This window comes from Halichoerus grypus, chromosome 11, assembly GCF_964656455.1.
Source record: "Halichoerus grypus chromosome 11, mHalGry1.hap1.1, whole genome shotgun sequence".
NCBI classification, from domain to species: domain Eukaryota; kingdom Metazoa; phylum Chordata; class Mammalia; order Carnivora; family Phocidae; genus Halichoerus; species Halichoerus grypus.
The window spans coordinates 86564915-86585270 of record NC_135722.1 but is presented as its reverse complement, the minus strand read 5'-3'; the positions used below and the strand labels follow the sequence as shown (position 1 = coordinate 86585270).

The 20356-nt window shown below is 39.6% G+C and overlaps 1 long non-coding RNA gene and 1 pseudogene across 1 annotated transcript in view; both read left to right on the top strand.

Moving 5' to 3' along the window:
* The window catches only part of LOC118531979 (uncharacterized), a 75232-nt gene that overhangs the window by 17255 nt on the left and 37621 nt on the right, over positions 1-20356 (top strand). The gene's annotated exons all lie outside the window — the stretch shown is intronic.
* On the top strand, positions 1338-9996 carry LOC118531978 (peroxisomal membrane protein PMP34 pseudogene; annotated as a pseudogene).

The window sequence follows — 20356 nt, the reverse complement described above, 5'->3', positions numbered from 1 at the left end:
GATCGCTTCCCGCATCGGGCTCCTTGCTTAGCGGGGAGCCTGCTTCTCCCTCTGCCTGCCGCTCCCTCTGCTTGTGCTCTCTCTCTCTCTGACAAATAAATAAATAAAATCTTTAAAAAAAAAAGTATGTTCTTTAGGGGAGCCTGGGTGTTGCAGTTGGTTAAGCATCCGAATCTTGGTTTCGTTCAGGTCATGATCTCAGGGTCATGAGATTGAGCCCCATGTAGGGGTCTGTGCTAGGGGAGCCTGGGTGGTGCAATTGGTTAAGCATACCACTCTTGGTTTCAGCTCAGGTCATGATCTCCAGGTTGTGAGATCAAGCCCCATGTAGGTCTCCATGCTTAGTGGGAGGTCCGCTTGAGATTCTCTCTCCCTCCCACTCATGCTCACTTGCTCTCTCTCTCTCCCCCAAATAAATAAATCGTAAAAAGAAAAGAGTATGTTCTTTAATTTCCACATATTTTTGATTTTTTAAACTTTCCTTCTGTTTTTGATTTCTAGTTTCATTCTATTTTGATAAGAAGATGCATTGCACAATTTCAATTTTTAAAAATTTATTAAGAATTTTTTGGAATATATATATATATTTATATGTATATTTGGTTCTGCTGGTTAGTGTATATATGCTTATATTTGTTATATCTTTTTGATGAATTGACCCTTCTATCAAGATATAATGTCCTGGAGCGCCTGGGTGGCTCTGTCAGTTAAGCATCTGACTCTTGGTTTTGGCTCAGGTCATGATCTCAGAGTCCTGGGATCAAGCCCCTGTCAGGCTCTGCACTCAGTGGGAAGTCTGCTTGAGATTCTCTCTCCCCCTGCCCCTACCACTCGTGTATGCTCTCTCTTGCTCTCTCAAATAAATAAATTAATTTAAAAAAAGATATAATGTCCTTATTTGTCTCTTGTAACAGTCTTTAACTTCATTTCTACTTTGCCTGATATTATTATAGCCACCCTAGTTCTCTTTTGATTATTGTTTGCTTGGGATATCTTCTTCCACCCTTTCACTTTCAGGCCATTTGTGTCTTTGGATCTAGTGAGTCTCTGGTAGACAGTATATAGTTGGATCATGTTTTTAAATCAGTTCTGCCAATCTCTGCCTTTTGATTGGACAGTTTAATCCATTTACATCTAAAGTAATTACTGATAAGTGATGGATCACTAAATCCTACACCTGAAACTAATATTACACTGTACGTTATCTAACTGGCGTTTAAATAAAAACTTGGAAGAAAAAATAAAGTAATTATTGATAATAAAGAACTTACTCTGGGGCCTGAGAAGGTGGGGTCTGTGACGTTCATGACCCGGGCTCTGGCACTTCTTTCCTCTCCGCTAGCTGCGACCTGAGGGAGAAGTGTTGCTTGATCTGTGGGGAGCCGCAGCAATGGCCTCTGTGCTGTCCTACGAAAGCCTGGTCCACACTGTGGCCGGAGCCATGGGAAGTGTGACAGCAATGACAGTATTTTTTCCCTTGGATACAGCTCGACTCCGACTTCAAGTTGATGAGAAAAGAAAGTCCAAAACTACACACATGGTGCTCCTCGAGAACATTAAGGAAGAAGGCCTCCTGGCACCATATCGAGGGTGGTTTCCAGTTATTTCTAGTCTCTGCTGCTCCAATTTTGTCTATTTCTACACTTTTAATAGTCTCAAAGCAGTCTGGGTCAAAGGTCAACGTTCTACTACTGGGAAAGATCTAGTAGTTGGATTTGTTGCAGGAGTGGTGAATGTGTTGCTAACAACTCCACTCTGGGTGGTAAACACCAGACTAAAGCTGCAAGGGGCAAAATTTAGGAATGAAGACATTGTACCAACCAACTACAAAGGTATTATTAATGCTTTTCACCAGATCATTCGAGATGAAGGAATCTTGGCTTTATGGAATGGCACATTTCCTTCCTTGCTGTTGGTCTTCAATCCTGCCATCCAGTTCATGTTCTATGAAGGTTTAAAAAGGCAGCTTCTAAAGTAACGAGCGAAGCTTTCTTCTTTGGATGTGTTCATCATCATTGGTGCAATATCCAAAGCGATTGCTACCACCGTCACCAACCTATGCAGACGGTACGGTCAATCCTGAGGTTTGGATGTCACAGACTAAACCCAGAAAACAGAACGTTGGGGAGTCTTCGGAATGTTCTCTATCTTCTTCACCAACGAGTAAAGCATTTTGGAATCGTGGGACTCTACAAAGGCCTTGAAGCCAACCTGCTACAGACAGTCCTCACTGCTGCTCTCATGGTCCTGGTTTATGAGAAACTGATGGCTGCCACCTTCACAGTTATGGGGCTGAAGAGTGCCCACAAGCACTGAGACACCTCACACTGCAAAGTGCAGAAAGATGCTCAGGATGGGGCGTTCCTTCTGTGTGAAGGGAAGTGATTCTCTTTTTATTTTTGTGTGTGCACCATGAATTTTACCCTCATGGGCTGGAAAAGCGTCTAAGGGTAAACATGGAATATAGCCAGCTGGACCTGTCCACAACTTAATTTTTATGATGGTTGGTTGAATTTTGTGGGGGAGGTTAGTCTAATGGTCATACAAAAAAAACCATTATTGAAAACCTGAAAAAAAAAAAAGAACTTCTGTAATTTTGCCATTTGGTTTTTGTATGTCTTATAGCTTTTTGTTCCTCATTTTCTCCATTACTGCTTTCTTTTGTGTTTTCTTGATTTTTTGTAGTGACATATTTTGTTTCTCTTCTTATTTCCTTTTGTATGCATTCAATAGTTATATTTTTGTGGTTACAATTATAATTGCATATAACATTCTGAAGTTATAGCTACCTAATTTGAATTGATACCAACTTAATTTCAATAGCATACAAAACTCCACTTCCGTACAGCTGTATCCCCTCCCCACCCAACTTTATGTTATTGATGTAACAAGTTACATTTTTATATATTATGTGCCTATATTAGTTCCCTAGTGCTGCTCTAACAAGTTACTGGAATTGGGTGGTTTAAATAGGAGAAATTTGTTATCTCACAGAGGCTAGAAGTTATCTCTGGAGGCTAGAAGTCCAAGATCAACATGTCAGCAGGATTGCTTCCTCCTGAGTCTGTGAGAGATAATCTGTTCATGTCTCTTACCTACTTCCTGGTGCTCTCCTGATAATCTTTGGTGTTCTTTGGCTTATAGAAATCATCACCCCAATCTCTGCCTTCGTCTCCAAATTTCCCCTTTTTATAAAGACATCAGTCATATTGGATTAGGGGCCCACACTACTCCAGTGTAACCTCATCTTAACTAATTATATCTGCAATGACCTTATATAGAAATAAGGTCATATTCTGAGGTACAGAGGTTTAGAATTTCAACATATTAATGTGGGGGGCACATAATTTGACCCAAAACAGTGCCCCAGTAATATAGCTTTGTAATTATTTTATGCATTTTTTTCTCTTAATTCCTTTATCAGAGATCTTTATTTCTTCATGTAGCTTCAAGTTACTGTGTAGCATCCTTTCATTTTAACTTGAAGGACTCCCTTTAACATTTCTCGTAAGGCATTATCTAGTGAAAGTGAATTCCCTCAGCTTTTGTTTATCCGGGAATCTTCATTTCTCCTTTATTTTTCCAGGAAAGTTTTGATGGTTATAGAATTCTTGGTTGAGGGGCGCCTGGGTGGCTCAGTCGTTAAGCATCTGCCTTCGGCTCAGGTCATGATCCCAGGGTCCTGGGATCGAGCCCCGCATCGGGCTCACTGCTTGGCGGGAAGCCTGCTTCTCCCTCTCCCACTCCCCCTGCCTGTGTTCCCTCTCTCGCTGTGTCACTCTGTCAAATAAATAAATAAAATCTTTAAAAAAAAAAAAGAATTCTTGGTTGACAGTGTTTATCTTTCAGCACTTTAAACATTTTATTCCACGTTCCTTTGGCCTCCAAGTTTTCTTGTGGGAAATTGGTTGATACTCTTATCGAGGATCCCTAGTACTTGATGATGGTTCACTTTTCTCTTGCTGCTTTTAAGCTTCTCTCTTTTTCTTTGAACAGTTTCCTTATAATGTGTCTCAGTTGGATCTTTTTGAGATTATCCTACCTGGAATTCACTGGGCTTCTTGGGGTTATAAAATTATGTATTCTTGCAGTTGTAGATTCATGTATTTCATCAAATTTGGGATGTGTTGCCATTATTTCTTTAATCTTTCCCCCTTTCTCTTTTCTAGGACTCACATAATGTGTATGTTGGTATGTTTCATGGTATCCCACAGGTCCCTTCGGTTCTGTTCACTTTTCTTCATCCTTTTTGTTTCTGCTCCTCAGACTCCATAATTTCAATTGTCTAATTCTCAGGTCTCCTGATTTTTAAAATTCTATTTGCTCAAATCTGCTGTTGGATCTCTCTAGTGAATTTTTCATTTCAATTATTGTAATTTTCAGCTCCAGAATTTGTTTGGTTCCTTTTTATAATTTATGTCTCTGTTGATATTTTCATTTTTTGTACATCATTTCCCTGGTTTCCATTAGTTCTTTATCCACGTTTCCCTTTATGTCTGTGAATATATTTTAAGTTTCTCTAGTAAGTCTGATGTCTGGGCTTTCTCAGGAATAGTTTCTGTGAAGTTACGTTGTTCCTTTGAATAAGCTATGTTTTCTGTTTTTATCTATACCTAGTGATTTTTTGCTAAAAATTAGAATTTAGCTATTATAATATGGTAATCTCTGGAGATCACATTCTCCCCCTTCCCCAGGATTTGATTTTGTGTGTGTGTGTGTGTGTGTGTTGTTGTTGTTGTTGAAGTCTGTAGTAGTCTGTATTTTTTGAGTGTTTTCCTAACTATTTTTGTAGAGGCTAATATAATCCTTGTCATATATGATCACTGAGGTCTCTGTGCCTTTATTTTGATAGAGATTTCCGTGAATTCCAGGAATTCTTCCAGCGTTTGCATATTGGTTCTATGCCAGGGCATTCCTGCAACACTTAGCTAGGCTTGTTCTGAGGCTAGCAATCAGCCTGAGGTGAAAGCTTAAGGTCTTCTCAGATCTTTTCTAAGCATGCATCTTTCTTGGGTGTGCTTGTTGCTTCCTAAATTCTCCCATATATTAATTTCCACTTAATTTCTCAGTTGCATCCCAGCTTTTCTTTTGGGCCTTAGATAGACTCTTGTGTTTCCACCTGTAATCTCTTGCCCCAGAAGTCTGTGGGACTGTAGTCATATTTCAAGTTTGAGTAGTACCCACTGCTTTTCCTATATCATTTCTGAGTTAGACATAACAGTAACAAGCTCCTTGCATCAGTCCTTCAGGTATCCCCCAGACAATTTAGAACAGATGTACACAATAGTTTGCAAATAAGGTCTTCTCTGCTCCTTCCAATTTGGGGAATAGTACTGGGAACTAGGCTGCCATCACTTCAAGACCAAAACCACTGCCATGCTGGGGAGGGGCAGAGCAAGGGTGAGTAAAAATGCCACAAAAATTTCTTACTGTTTGAAGATTGCTTTCTTTTTTTGATTGGGTGTTTGCTTGGTGGCTGTAAACCTTTGAGTGTTTTCTAGAGCTCCAGTAAGATTGGTTCAGATAATTTCTGCCTTTAAAAAATGTTTCTGGGGGTGCAGAATGAAAGCTTGGAGCTTCCTAGCTGCCAGTTCGCTGATGTCCTCTTTTTCAACACAGTTTAGCCTTCACTTGGACTTTCACCAAAGGGCATTAGAGGCCTTGGCATGAGACCTAAATGAAGGTGTGTGCAATCACAAAAAATGGTGGGAACAAAGACACTCTTAGCCACCATAAAGAAACTTGGAATAAGAACTTGTTTGGGGAGTTAAAGTTTTATAGATGAGGAATCCACTAGGATATTGGATGACAGTTGAGAACAGATAAGCTCATGGAATGTTCTGTCCAGGTAGTAAATTGCTCAGGGAGCTGGTGCTTGCCGACAGTATGGGACAGCTGCAGTTACATGCTACAGATGATTGGGTCTGTTTCTGGATGCAGATTAATTCCAGCTCATGAAGGGTTTTGAGCAATGCCAAAAATGATCTAGTAGAAGAATATGTGAAAATAATGAGATGGCTGGTTCTGGTGCTAAATTAGAGCCTCCCCTCAGGGCTCAAAGAACCTGTCTGATTCAATTCATTCCTAATGGTAGCTGTCATATCAGTTTGTCCCAACCCTGATTGTGGTTCACAGCCATATCTCAGAAGTAACTTGGGTAAGGTAAGCCTTTAATAATTGCCTCCATCTCTCTATTTCCACCCCCTCCCTCCTGTCAACAGTACCCCTCCCTCTCCTCTCAGTCTTCTTCTCTGACTACTTATCCTCCTTTGCTTCCTACTTCCTCAGCAAAAATAATACTCCAAGGAAATCATCTGCTAAATGAATTCACATTAAGGTGTACATAGTGAATAAGACTTGAGTGTAAACACTTTCAGGGGCTATTTGCATTTTAACAGAAATCTGTATTTCAAGATAAAAGAAAAAAATTTCTAATTGTGAAGCTCTAAGTGTTAACTGTTCCACAGGAAAGAGAATTTTTAGAGGAGCTTGTTCCAACTCAATATTTTTCTGTTTTCTAGTTATTCACTACTCCAGATAGCATGAAGAAATACCAAATTATAAAAGAGCTTTAAAAAACCAAATTTGTCCTCCCAATGTGAAATGAAGCTCTGGGGCTGATTTGAGTATAATGTCATTGGATAATGACCTTTTACATTTTTTCAGGGAGAGACACCAGGGATAAAGCTAAGGCCTTGATGATATTGAGAAGTCAAGTCAAGTCAAGGAGATTTTCACCTTGCTACAGGAAAAACTGTTAAGAAGTAATAGAACAGATCCAATTTAGAATCTTGAATATTTTAGAGGATAATAAGCAGCCTTCATACCTTTATATGGCCTTTCTTCCTAGTCATCATCAGAGAATCTTCATTGGGATACAGTACATAAAGTGGGGGGCTGCCAGTGCTAGCAAACTGGGTACCAGGAAGTAAGAGCTAAGAGTGGGAAACACATTATTATCGTGATTGAATTTAACCTCTCCTAGCTTCTGTTTCTTCCTCTGTAATGTGGGAACAATAATAGCTTTTGAAGAGAGTTAGAACTCTTTTGATTGTAAACTACAAGAAGCCATATTGAACTAGGTTAAGTGGGGGGGAAAAGGGGAATTTATAGACTTCATTCTGGATGTCCAAGGGGCATTGGCTTTTGGGTAAGGTTGGATCCAGAGACCTAAAGGATACCTTCAGAACTTTCTGACTCTCTATTTCTTAGTTCTGCTTGGTTTTGTTTGGATTTATCCTCACACAGTTTTAATTTATGTTGTCAGCTAAGAAGATCTAAAAAATGTATATCCCGGCTAACAATTCTAACAGAAAATCTCATTCAGATATCAGTCCCAGGAAGATTATATTGCCTTGCTCAGGTCAGATGTCTAAACCCTAGCCAATTGCTGTGTGGTGGGATTTTTTGATTGGCCAGCCTAAGTCATATGTGTAACCAGTGATTTGGCCAGTATACCATAGATGACTGCCTTTTCAGGGATCACATTGCATGGAGGGAGAATTTCCTAAAGGATTCAGAAGGCAGAGGATGGGAAAGTATGCTGGGCATAAAAATATTATAGCTATTATAATTTATCAAACCTACCACTATAGAATCAAATGAGCAGACACAGGGAAACTGTTTATAAAATACAATCATAATTAAAACTTTTAATTCAAATGATGATAAATACCATGATCATCAAAATCAAGAAAGCTGCATTGTATAAGATGGCTTTATTATTATTCATTATTATTAAAGATGGGAAAAGATGAGCCATTCAGTATCTGGTGCAAGATAACTGGATAGTCCTCTGGAAAAAATGAAAGTAGAAGCCATACCTCCCATATATAACAAATGGATTAAAGCTTTAAATGTAAAAATGAAGCCATAAAAGTATTAGAAGAAAACATGAGAAAACTCTTTTATAATCTTGGAATGGGGACGGTCTTCCAGTCATTATTAAAAATTCTGAACCCAAAGAATATGACTGATAAATAAAACTACATCAAAATCAAACATTCGTATGGTGAAAAACATCATTTGAGAAGAAGTCAAAAGGCAAAAACCAAATGTGATAAATAGCAGCAGTGCATTGGAGATGGCCTGCACTGGCTCCCAGGGGCTGATTATTAAATTTTCAGGAATTTTGAAAGCTGATTATCAAACACAGCCATTATTTAAAATTAAGTCAGACAAGCTTGTAATTAAACACAGAATGTTACAAAGGTGAGAAATACTCCAAACTCATCACTTTCTAATTGTTTAACTACATTTTACTGTAATCCATGATCTTGGGGTTATTTACGTTTATTATATCTGTACTGTGGAGATATTATATAATGGTCTGCTACTGCACGTCTCTTTCCAACTCCACATTTAGAGATGTAATATTGGTAGCCTGAGATTGTCTGTGGTGGGAACATTTACATCATGGAAGTTGGCAAATGCTATAAACCAGGGTTTATTTTCCCCAGAGACCATTGTTCGAAATTAACCAACACACCACTGAAAAAACTTTTTGCAATTTATATTACAGGGAAAGGGCTAATCTCCCTATATAATGTGCTCCTGTAAGCCAGGTATAAAAAACTATTCACCTAATAGAAACATAAGAAAGGTATGAAGTGTCCATTCATATAAATAAAGAGGTGCTCTGTGTCATAAAAGAAATGCAAATCAAAACCATACTGAGATATTATTTTTTACCTATTAAAGTAGCAAAAATCCAAGTTTAATAAAACTCTTTTGGAAAGGCTGTGGGGAAACAGGCATTCTTTTACATTGCTGATGAGGATAAAATTGGCATAACTGGAAGGCAATTTGGCAATATATATATAAAATATATATATACGTAGACTATTTGACTTATCAATCCTGTCTCTGAGAATTTATCCTATCATATAGTATAGAGTGTTTTTGTTTTTTAATAGCAAAAGATTAGAAACAACACAAATGTCCATCCACATGGGCTGGTTTAATAAATTGTGGAACATTCATACAGTGGAATTGACTGGAACTGTAAAAAAATTGAAATCATTCTCCAAGTTGAGAATGGGAGAATCTCCAAGTTGCATTTTACCCTTCAGTTTTATTGAGATGTAATTGACGTGTAACAATGTATTTGTTTAAGATGTACAACATAATACTTTGATATATGTATAAATTGCAAATAATCACCACAACAGGTTTAGTTAACATCCATCACCTCATATAGTTACAATTTTTTTCTTGCGATGGGAACTTTTAAGATCTTGTAAGATCTTAGCAACTTTCAAATATACAATATAGTATTGTTAACTATAGTCACCATGCTATACATTACATCTCTAGAACTTTTTTACCTTATGACTGGAAGTTAGTACTTTTTGACCACCTTCACCCATTTTCCTCACCCCCCCACCGCTTGCCTCTGGCAACCAACAATCTGTTCTCCGCTTCTATGAATTTGTTTCTTTGCTTGCTTTTTTAGATTCCACATATAAATGAGATCATATAGTATTTGTTTTTCTCTGTCTGACTCATTTCACTTAGCATAATGCCCCGAGGATCCATCTATGTTGTCCAAATGGTAGGATTTCCTTCTTTTTTATGGCTGAATAGTATTCCATTATATATATATATATATATATTTTTTTTTTTTCTTTGTTCATTCATCAGGTTACATTATTAAGTGAAAAAAGGCAAGGTTGATATCAGAGTGTATAGTACATTCTCTTTTGCATAATGAAATAAAAATATAGTTGTATATGATTTGCATAAACAAACTCTGGAAGGATAAATAAGAAACTAATAAAAATGGTTATGGGGGAGTTTGCTGTGCAGAATGTGGGAATTGGATGGGGGAAAACGGGGTGAGAACAAGACTTTGCATTATCGGGGCACCAAGGTGGCTCAGTCAGTTAAGCATCTGCCTTTGGCTCAGGTCATGATCCTCGAGTCCTGGGATCGAGCCCCACATCGTCCCTGCTTCTCCCTCTCCCTCTGCCTTTCCCCCTGCTTGTGCTCTCTCTCTCTGTCAAATAAATAAAATCTTTTTTTAAAAAAAGACTTTGTATTATCTTTTTTACACTGAAATAAATGTTGAACTATGTCAACACACTACCTTTTTACAAAATTAAGTGAGAAGAAATAAAAACTTCATTAAAGAGCACCTTGGTTGTTTGATTCACCAGACACTCAATACTTACTGAGCAGTGACCGTGTGGCAGGCACTGTCCCAGGAACTGCTCCCAGAAGACAGCACCAGATCATATAAGTTGTGATCTAAAGCTAAGAGTTTAGTGGTTGTCTTTAGTCTCATAAACCACTCTTGAAATGCCGCATCTTCTGTTATGCCCACCCAGCAGTGTTCTCTCATCCCATTTGGTCTCATATTCATGACTTCCACATGGGAGGAACAACTCCCAGGCCCTTCAGGTCTAGGGACAATTTAGTGCTTGTGTCTTCTTTGTGTATGTTCTCTGTCGATGTTTTCACATCTTGGTTGCCTTTCTTTTTGAGTGTGCTGTTTAATGTAATTGATGGAACTTGATATTTTACAAGCTCAGAGCTTTAATTTTATGGACAGTGAACAAAATGGACAGCAATTCCAGTGAATTTACATTCTAGTACTGGTCAGGGAAGGACTTTGTGAGGAGGTGATATTGAGCACAGACATGAAAGGTATAAGGGAATGTGCTTGTCAGTATCTGGGATTATGCTTATAAGTTCATAGTAATTATTATTTCTGCTGCCCTCAGGGGGATTGCAAAACTACACATGCACACACACACATGCACACTTGCACACATTTACCCTTATTTGTGAGTATATACTGCTGCCGAACTAAAGGCTATGTCCTACTGATGGCATATCTGGTAAGGATGGTAGGTTTGAATGGAGTAAACCGTCTCTGGTTTCTTGCTCTGGCCCCCAGTAACCAAGGTCACAGCAGACATTAGCTAGGCCTCTGGCTTTGACTGATGGATACACCTCTGGGTGTGGGGGCTTTATCCTCATTCCAAATGAAGCTAAATGGCCCATAAAATTAAAGCCATGACATTTTAATATCAGATTCTACCAACCAGAGTAAATGACACACTCAAAAAGAAAGGCAAACAAGATGTGAAAACATAGAGAACATAGAGGAGAATAGAACATTCAATTATTACCAGACCTTGACATTCATGGGGGATACTTTTACCATGCTGAGGTCACAGATATGAGACAGGGTTGGAGGAGAGAACACTGTTGGGTGGGCATAATGTTGGGTGGCACGTGGAGAGTAGTTTATATATGTTTGAAGAAACTCACAAATTCTTGAGCTTTAGATCACAACTTACATGATCTGGTGCTTGTTTCCTGGGCTCCTGCAGTACCCGTGCTCTCTTTTGTCCCAGCTCCTATAGCTCCTATTGCATTTTTCCCTTTTCTGTAATTGTTGACTAGGTGGCGAGCTCCTTAGAGGAAAGTTCTGTACATATTTCCTCCATATCCCTAGCACCCAGCACAGCCTTGACATTTAGAAGTCTCCATTGAAAGACTGGTAGCAACATGTCCCATGAAGCAAGAAACTGGATAACCTTGTATATATCTCTGGTTTGTGAGATGTGGAGTCCAAGAGGCATGCTTTGTTTTTCTGTCGGGTGGGCTGATGGACCGCAGGGTGTTTGTGGTAACTGTTAAGATTTCCTCCTCCCAGTTAGCCTGCACTCTGCGTGTACCCACAGTGCAGCGGGCTCAGCACAGCCGACTGTGACAGTTCTCAGCTCCTTGCCAGCTCGTTAGGCTCTCCCATGAATCTGTCCCCGAGTCTCCCACACCCTGCGATCTGACAGTAATCCAATCCCCTTCCTTAGACTTCTCTGATCGCCCGCCCTGTGTTTTCCTCACCTCTGTCCCTTGCTGTCTGAGCTTCTCAGACTTCAGCAGCCATGCGGGACTAAAGCAAAAGTGAGTTCATCCACAGAGCATGTGCTGGAGCAGCCAAGTACTCCAGGTTTGAATAAAATGACCCAATCTATTTGGTATTCGCTGGGCAGTCACACAGGGACATGTCCATTCTGGGATGTCCCTCAGCAGGGCAGATGCTGCCTCAGCCAGATTTGCCAAAGGTCCTTGAATCTGGTTCCCGGTGGAGGCTGGGGGGGTGGGGTGGGGCTGTCCAGAGTCTACCTTCCATGGCTGTTCTGCCAGGCCCCTTATTCCAACAGGAATTTCTACTCCCAATTCCATTTGGATTCTTCCCAATTTGAAATCTCTCACCTGGTCTGTAACTGCAAATATAAAAGACTCAAAATTGCAGCTTTCATAGACAAGGGACTATTTTATTTCTGGGGGTAAAGAATTGGCACTGGCTAATGAGTTATATTCCAATGTACAATGCCCTCTGATTGTGTATTATATATTAGCACTCTGGACTTGAAAGAGACAATTGTGTAATGTTTGCCCATTAATTGAGAATAATCATCTCAGCTGCACAGTATTGCATACCAGCCAAGCTTGTCATTCCCATATCCAAAAGCTTTTAATTGTTGTATTGCCCTTTAATGGCAACCTTTCTCAGAGTTTGGAGAACAAAAGCAGAGACTTACCTAAATATCAACTCCTTCCCACCCTGAGAGAAAAGAATCCATTTAGATGGAAAGGATTTGAGTTTTCTAATCCCCATAGAGTGATCATGCCGTACCAATTTCCATTATCCATCAAATCTAAACGCTAAGGCCATGGGATTGCTTCTTCCTAATAAAGTTACGAAATGTATCAGACAAGAAAAAGGCTTGCACGATTACATAGTAAGCTGGAGACTAAAACAGAAGAAATGCATTAAGATCATTGTCAGGACCCTTTTGAATGCAAGTAACAGAAAATCTAAATCAAACTGTCTATGTCAAAATTTTCCTTGGTTCACATAAATGAAAAGTCCCAGTATGGGGTTGCTTCAGCATGTCTAGATTCCAGGGCTCAAAAATATCTTCAAGCTTTGGTCCCATGCTCTCCATGTCTCGACTCTTCTTTGCTCTCTTGCTGCATTCTTAGGTGGGCCCTCCCCTCCTCTGGCCAAAGACGGCAGGTGGCAGCTTAGCTCCAGGCTCACATCTCTGGTGAAAGGCCCAAGATGGAATTTCACTGGACCAGCTTGGGTCATGGTCTTTATTCTGAATCAGTTATGATGGCCAGGGGGGATGGAGTATGTTCACTGGCCAGGCCTTAATCATGCTCACCCCTGGGGGTGGAAAGGCAGGGTCAGATCCATCAATCCAAACCAGGTGAACTAGTAATAGAAGGTGGTGGTGATTCTCCAAGAAAAAACAGGCACGGTTACCAGAAAAATTGGACTGGAGGCTGAACCTGAAAAACTGAGGTACTGTACTTTCATCTCCACTTCAGGGATGAATGGCTTTCTAGGTTGGTAATTCAAGCCTAATGTCTTCTTCCAGAACTTCTCCATAATAAAGATGACCGTTTACCGAGTGTCTGATGTTGTGTGGGGGATTTTACATATATCCTCTCATTTAGCCCTACCGGGCAGGTATGATTAACCCCTCTTCAGAATAAGGGAATGGAGGCACAGGGAGATTAAATGACATGCTCTAAGCCACACAACTATTAAAAAGTAAGTCATTATTCAACCCTGGCCTAACTCCAAAATACATGCCTTCTCCCCTTTTGTGTGTTTCCCAAACTTGCCCATTGGCAAGACTTTCTGGAGTGTTTATTAAAAATACAGGTTTTCAGGCACACTCTCCCCTCTCCTCCCAGCTCCGCCCCAGAGATTCTGATTCAATAAATCTCGGCTAAAGTCTGGGAATCTCTTTTGTTAACAAGGGTGCTCAGTGATTCTTATAATTAGACTAGTTTGAAAATGCACAATATCATGCTGCCTCCCACAGGTTAAAAAAAACCTGCCAACGGCCGCTGCCCAGTGCTAGCCCCTCTTCCTGTCTGCTCCCTTTCCCCCCAGAGCACCTGAGGGAACTGCTTTAGCTGCTGGCTATGCTCAGTCCACTCTCTAAAGCAGTGGTCTCCAAGGATGGGGTGCATAGAGGTTCTGCTGGTGTCTGGGGAAAAAATATTTATCCTTTTTTTTTTTTTCAATTTCTATTTGATTTTTATTCAAAAAGAAAAGAAATTCAGCTTTACTGAAGTCGATATCCAAATTGACACTGGCATTTTTCCTGAGGCACCTTTGAGACCTCTATGGTACATGAGGTGCCTGAGGAGGAAAGCGAATGGTCCGACAATGCACAATGGCTCCCCCATCCTTTGCAGCTTCCAGGCCCCTGAGCCCTGATCTGTACCTAAGGGGTATTGCAGATTATATTATCCTGTCCCCCAAAGTCACCAGGCTCAAAGGGTTTGAGGCAAGTGTTACAAAATCACAACAAACATACAATCATTATATTATACCTGTTTCAGATGATAGAAAAAGGAAGAAAGGTACCCAGATCTTTCTGTGAATTAGTATAACTTTGATACCACTGACAAGGACAAAACAAGAAAATGATCTGTTAGTCACACTTAAGAATGTAGATGTAGGATTCCTAAATAAAGGACTGGCAAATTTAATTCAGCAGTGTAATAAAAATAATAGATATCCATTCGCAACAACGTGGATGGAGCTAGAGAGTGTAATGCTAAGTGAAATAAGTCAGTCAGAGAAAGACAAATACCATATGATTTCACTCATATGTGGAATTTAAGAAAAAAAAACCAAGCAAACTAGAAAAAAAGAGAGACACAAATCAAGAAACAGACTCTTAACTATAGAGAACAAACTGGTGGTTACCAGAGGGGAGGTGGATGGGGGATGGGTGAACTAGGTGATGGGGATGGAGGAGGCACTTGTTGTGATGAGCACCGGGTGCTGTATGGAAGTGTTGAATCACTACAGTGTACACCTCAAACTAATATAACACTGTATGTTAACTAACTGGAATGAAAATAAAGACTTAAAAAATAATAGATAGCAAATACTTCAAATAAGTAGGGTCCATGGGACACAGCCATACTCTGTCATTATTTTCTTTCTGCTATTGTCCTTATGAGCTGATTTATGGGGCTAGTTATTTCTTGCCTATGAATAAATGAAAATTCATGGACTTTTCTGGCCACTCTAAGTAAAAAGTCCTTTGCTCATGAAAAACTGTCTCAATTTATGAATTAAGATATATAGTCCCTGGTAACAGTTAAACTTATAGTATCACAAAGTTAAAGCTTATCCTCATCCCCAGCCTGAGCCTGCAGCAGGTGGAAACTTTGTGGTGGGAATAGACAGCAGGTATGCATCTCATCTGTTTCCCACAACTGGATTTCCTTCTCCTTCTCATGCACTTGTTAGTTGTCTCTGACTCCTCTAGGATTGAAGCAGGGGAAGGGAGGGGAGCAGTAGGAAGGTCCTACTTGCCCAGCACTATTATTAACTGGTATCAGAACACCCTGGACTGGGCAGAAGCTTAAAGCTGACTTCTATTTTTTTTTTTAAATCATGGAACTCTCTGTGGGTTTTCTTTGAGACCCTCTATTTCTGGGAATCTCTCACCTACAATTTCATTCATGCAGAAGAGTGTACCTTTTCTACTTAGTTTCCACCCATAGCAATGCTAGTTCTTTATAGAAGCTGGCCCTCTTACATGACTCTAAGATGATTCCACAAAGGCACATATTCTCTTACGGCTCACAACTGGCCCATGAGAACTATCTCCATTCTTTGCTCAGATAAATTCTGGGCATGCGGGATTTCTCTAATGCCTCTGTTTACGCTGCATCACAACAGCCAGTCTCTCCCTGTTTAGATTTCTCAGATTTTAGAAACAGTCTACACTGTTCTTCAAGTTCTAGGAGACTTCATGGAAGAGCAAGGAGCCAAGAAACCCAGATGCCATTTTGAAAAAGATGGTGGAACTTGTTCTATGAGATATGTAGACTTATTTTTAAAGACATCTTAAAAATTAGGACATGGGATAGTGCAAGAATTTGAAAATTAATTGATGGATTAATTCAATTAATTAATTGAAGGATAGGAAGCCCAGAAACCCACTCACACATACATGGACACTTGACTTGGTATATGATAAAGGTAGAATTACAAGTCTGGAGAAATAATGGCTGTTCAATAGTGGTGCTTGGGAAATTGATTATCTGTATGGAGAAACACAAAATTAGATCCCTCTCTCATCTTACAGGTGGGGTAAAGTCCTGCAAGTAAAAAAACCTAACTTTAAAATTTTAGAAGAAAATATTGGTCTTCATGACTTTGTGTAGAGAAAAGATTTCTTTTTTAAGATTTTATTCATTTATTTGACAGAAAGAGCAGAGAGAGAGAGAGCACAAGTAGGCAGAGTGGCAGGCAGAGGGAGAGGGAGAAGCAGTGTGGCTCGATCCCAGGGCCCTGGGATCATGACCCAAGCCGAAGGCAGACGCTTAACCGACTGAGCCACCCAAGCGCCCTGAGAAAAAATTTCTTAGGGGCACCTGGCTGGCTCAGTTGGAAGAGTGTGAGGCTCTTGATCTTGGGGTTATGAGTTCGAGCCCTATGTTGGGGGTAGAGATTACTTAAATAAATAAATAAACTTTAAAAAAAAGAAAAAGAAAGATTTCTTAGAGTTTACACCAAAACCTCAAACTGTATAGGAAAAAATAAGGATAAGTTTTATTACATTATATTAATAGTAAATTTTCTGCACCAACCAAAGATACTATAAACAAAATAAAAAGACAAAAATGCAGATATTTGGGGAAAGCTATTTCAAATGCAAAATCTGACAGAGGAAAAGTATCCAGAATAAAGAAAGAGCCCTTACAAACCAATAATGATGATAATGGTAATAGCCAGGCACTGTCCTAAGCACTTGAGATATATTAACTCATTTAATCTTTACTATGTTCCTGTGAGAGAGGTTTTTATTGTCCCCACTTTATAGATGAAGAAACAGGCATAGAGAGTGTTCGATAACTTGCTTAAAGTAACTGGTAGGACTGAGTTTGAGCCTAGAAGTTTGGCTCGGGTTCCTATGGTCTAAGCCACTATGTCTGCTCTCATACTCAATAGAGATAGCAACCCAAGTAGCCAACACACATATAAGAAGAATCTCAAGCTCACTAGCAATCAGAGAAGTGCAAATTAAAATATCAAGGAGAAATCATTTCACACCCATGAGTTGGAAAAAAAAGTCTGATAATACCAAGTTTGAGTGAGGATGTAGGAAGAAAATGAAACTCTTTATTTATTAAAATTTTTAAAATTTGAGTATAGTTGAGACACAATGTTATCTTAGTTTCAGCTGTACTTATTTATTTATTAAAAAATTTAAAAAGATTTTATTTATTTATATGTTTTGGGGGTGGGCAGAGGGAGAGGGAGAGAAAGAGAGTTTTAAGCAGGCTCTACGCCCAGTGTGGAGCCTGATGTGGGGCTTGATCTTACAACCCTGAGATCATGACCTGAGCCCAAGTGAAGAGTTGTAGTCTTAACCGACTGAGCCACCTAGGCACCCCAAGGTTTTATTTTTTTAAAGTAATCTCTACACCCAACTTGGGACTTGAACTTATAATCCCAAGATAAAGAATCAAATGCTCCACTGACTTGAGCTAACCAGGTGCCCCTAAAATTTTTTTTTATTTGAGTATAGTTCGAAAATGAAGCCTTTTGTACACTGCTGGTGGAAGTATAAATTCGCACAAACTTTTTGGAGAGCAATTTGGTTATATCTAGTAAATTTGAAGGTGTTCATATCCTGTGACCCAACAGTTTTACGTCTAGAAATATATGCTAGAGAAATGTTCATGCTGTGCACAGGGAGAGGTGTTCAAGAATATTCATTTCAGTATTGTTTGTAATAGCAAAATTTGAAAACCTAAGAATTCACTAACAGGAAAAAAATTGTCATAATATATACCATGAAATAACAACATGCAGCAGTTAAAATGAACCAGCAATATATCTACCAATATGGATAATTATGAAAAAAATAGTATCAGGTAGGAAAAAAACTGGTTGAAGTAAGATATTTATAGTGTAATAGCATTCTATAAGATTTAAACAACTGTAAAACAATGCTATTTAATATGTATGTATACAAAATATGTGTTAAAAAATGAAAACTTGAACAAGAATGATAAATAATGTATTCATGGTCATATTTACCTCCAACAGAAAAAGAAGGGCAATGAGATCAGGGATATGTCTGCATTGGAAGTCTCAACTGTATTCATTAATGCTTAATTAGAAAAGTGCTTAATTAAAAAAAAATCCTGAGACAGGTCTCCAAATACCATTTCACCTGGAGAAATGACTGATCCCAGGTCTGGGAAAGAAATGTACCTGACGAGGGGCGCCTGGGTGGCTTAGTCAGTTAAGCATCTGCCTTTGGCTCAGGTCATGATCCCAGGGCACTGTGATCAAGCCCCACATTGGGCTCCCTGCTCAGTGGGGAGTCTGCTTCTCCTTCTCCCCCTCCCTCTGTGCTCTCTCTCTCTCAAATAAGAAAATACAATCTTAAAAAAAAAAAAAAAAAAGAAATGTACATGACGAGCCAACTTGTTTTGCAGGGAAGCTTTCCCAGACTATTTGAGGTCATGTCAAAACAACACGGGAACCACTTTGAAGGGGCTCCCACTCGCCAAAGTGGGGTCATTTCTGCATCAAAAAGAATAATAACTACAATGGATTAAAACCTGTCAAATACATAAAAACTATGAGTTCACAATGATACCTAAAACAACCACAAAAACAAAATACAGCTAACACCTTGCCTTTGGAAGTTGCTAGATAATAATTAATTATTCTGAAAATGAATAAATATGAGAAAGCCTTTATTTTATTCTTTCTATGCCAACTGTATTTTAGAGTTACTAGATATTTGATAAAAGTAGGTGCTATATAGAAGAATTCCAAATAATAAATGTGGAAGGAATGATAGAATTTAAAAAAACACTCCATTTTTGACCTCTAATGAGATAGTTGATTTAGGCAACATTCGTCGATGAGGCTAAAACTATTAGCTGAACCGTTGATGGGGAACATTATAATGGAAGGGTCAGGCTGACACCACCTACGCCCTGTGATCAATCTTAGCCTCCTGAAAAGTTGGACAGCCTAAATGTTACATGCCTCATGAGATGATATACCAGGAAGTATTTCTTATGATGTTTCTTGCCTAAAAAATTGAACCTGATTCCAATCGAGTCTTTAGAACTGCTACTCGTTTACAGGAAATATGAGGGATAGAAGAACTGCTTGAATGACAAGGATGTGGTTGGCTAGATCCCAAAGATGGGACACTCTATGGGAAATGTGACCCGGTTTCTCCAAATATGCATTATGCTCCAACAAGAATGGCATTAGAGAAAAAGGGAGGATGAGTTATTATAGGATAAAATACACTGAGGAGAGAAAACAGCCAAAGGCATTGTGAGGCCCTTGTTTGGATCCTGATTCAAACAAATCAACAATAAAAAGACCTGTTGGAGAAAAATCAAGGAAATATGCATAGGGATTGGTAGGAGAGGTCATTAAGGAGTTATCGTTATTCTTGATAAGTGTGTTGAAGGTATAGTAATTATGTTTAAAATGTCCTCGGGGTGCCTGGGTGGCTCAGTCTGCCTTCGGCTCAGGTCACAATCCCAGGGTCCTGGGATTGAGCCCTGCATCAGGCTCCCCACTCAGCGGGGAGTCTGTTTCTCCTTCTGCCCCTCCCCCTACTCATGCTCTCTCTATCATAAATAAATAAAATCTTTAAAAAATAAAATGTCCTCAACATTAAGATAAGGACATTTTAGACAGAGGGTAACATGGTGAAATACATGCCTTTCCAATGGTCTTTTACCCCAACCCTTTAGGGAACCTTAATTATGGAAACCACTCAAATACTTCACTCAAGGGTCAAAACAGTGATATGAGAGCGTAGGAAGAGAATGAATACAAATGAAGAGGGCTGGATTTCCCGTGCTTTGGTGAGGTGGTGTTGGGGTAGAGCTCTAGGGTACCACACCTATGTTTGTGGGGCTGGCACAGCCCCTCAGCCAAGAGTAGGGGTGCAAACAGGGTCAGTGAAGCTAGGAGAAGGGCACAGTGTCCTGGGGGCATTGGGTGTATGGTGGGGGCTGCCAGGAGGAAGTGGAGCTTCTGGAGCACACATCAGATGCCCAGAAGCTCCTGGACTAGAAAGGCAGGAGAGGAAGAAGTCCCCTCTTAGGTGAGAAGGGTGCCTTGAGTATTGTTCTGTCAGGGTTCCCACTCCAGGCTGATTCGGTCTGGAGACGTTTGACCTGCACTCATAGAGATTCAGTATTTTACAACAAGCACAACAGTCCTAACTCAGGATCAAACCCATTTTACAGCAAGAGAAACAAAGGCACAGAATCATTTAGCTTTTTATCTCTCTCTCTTTTT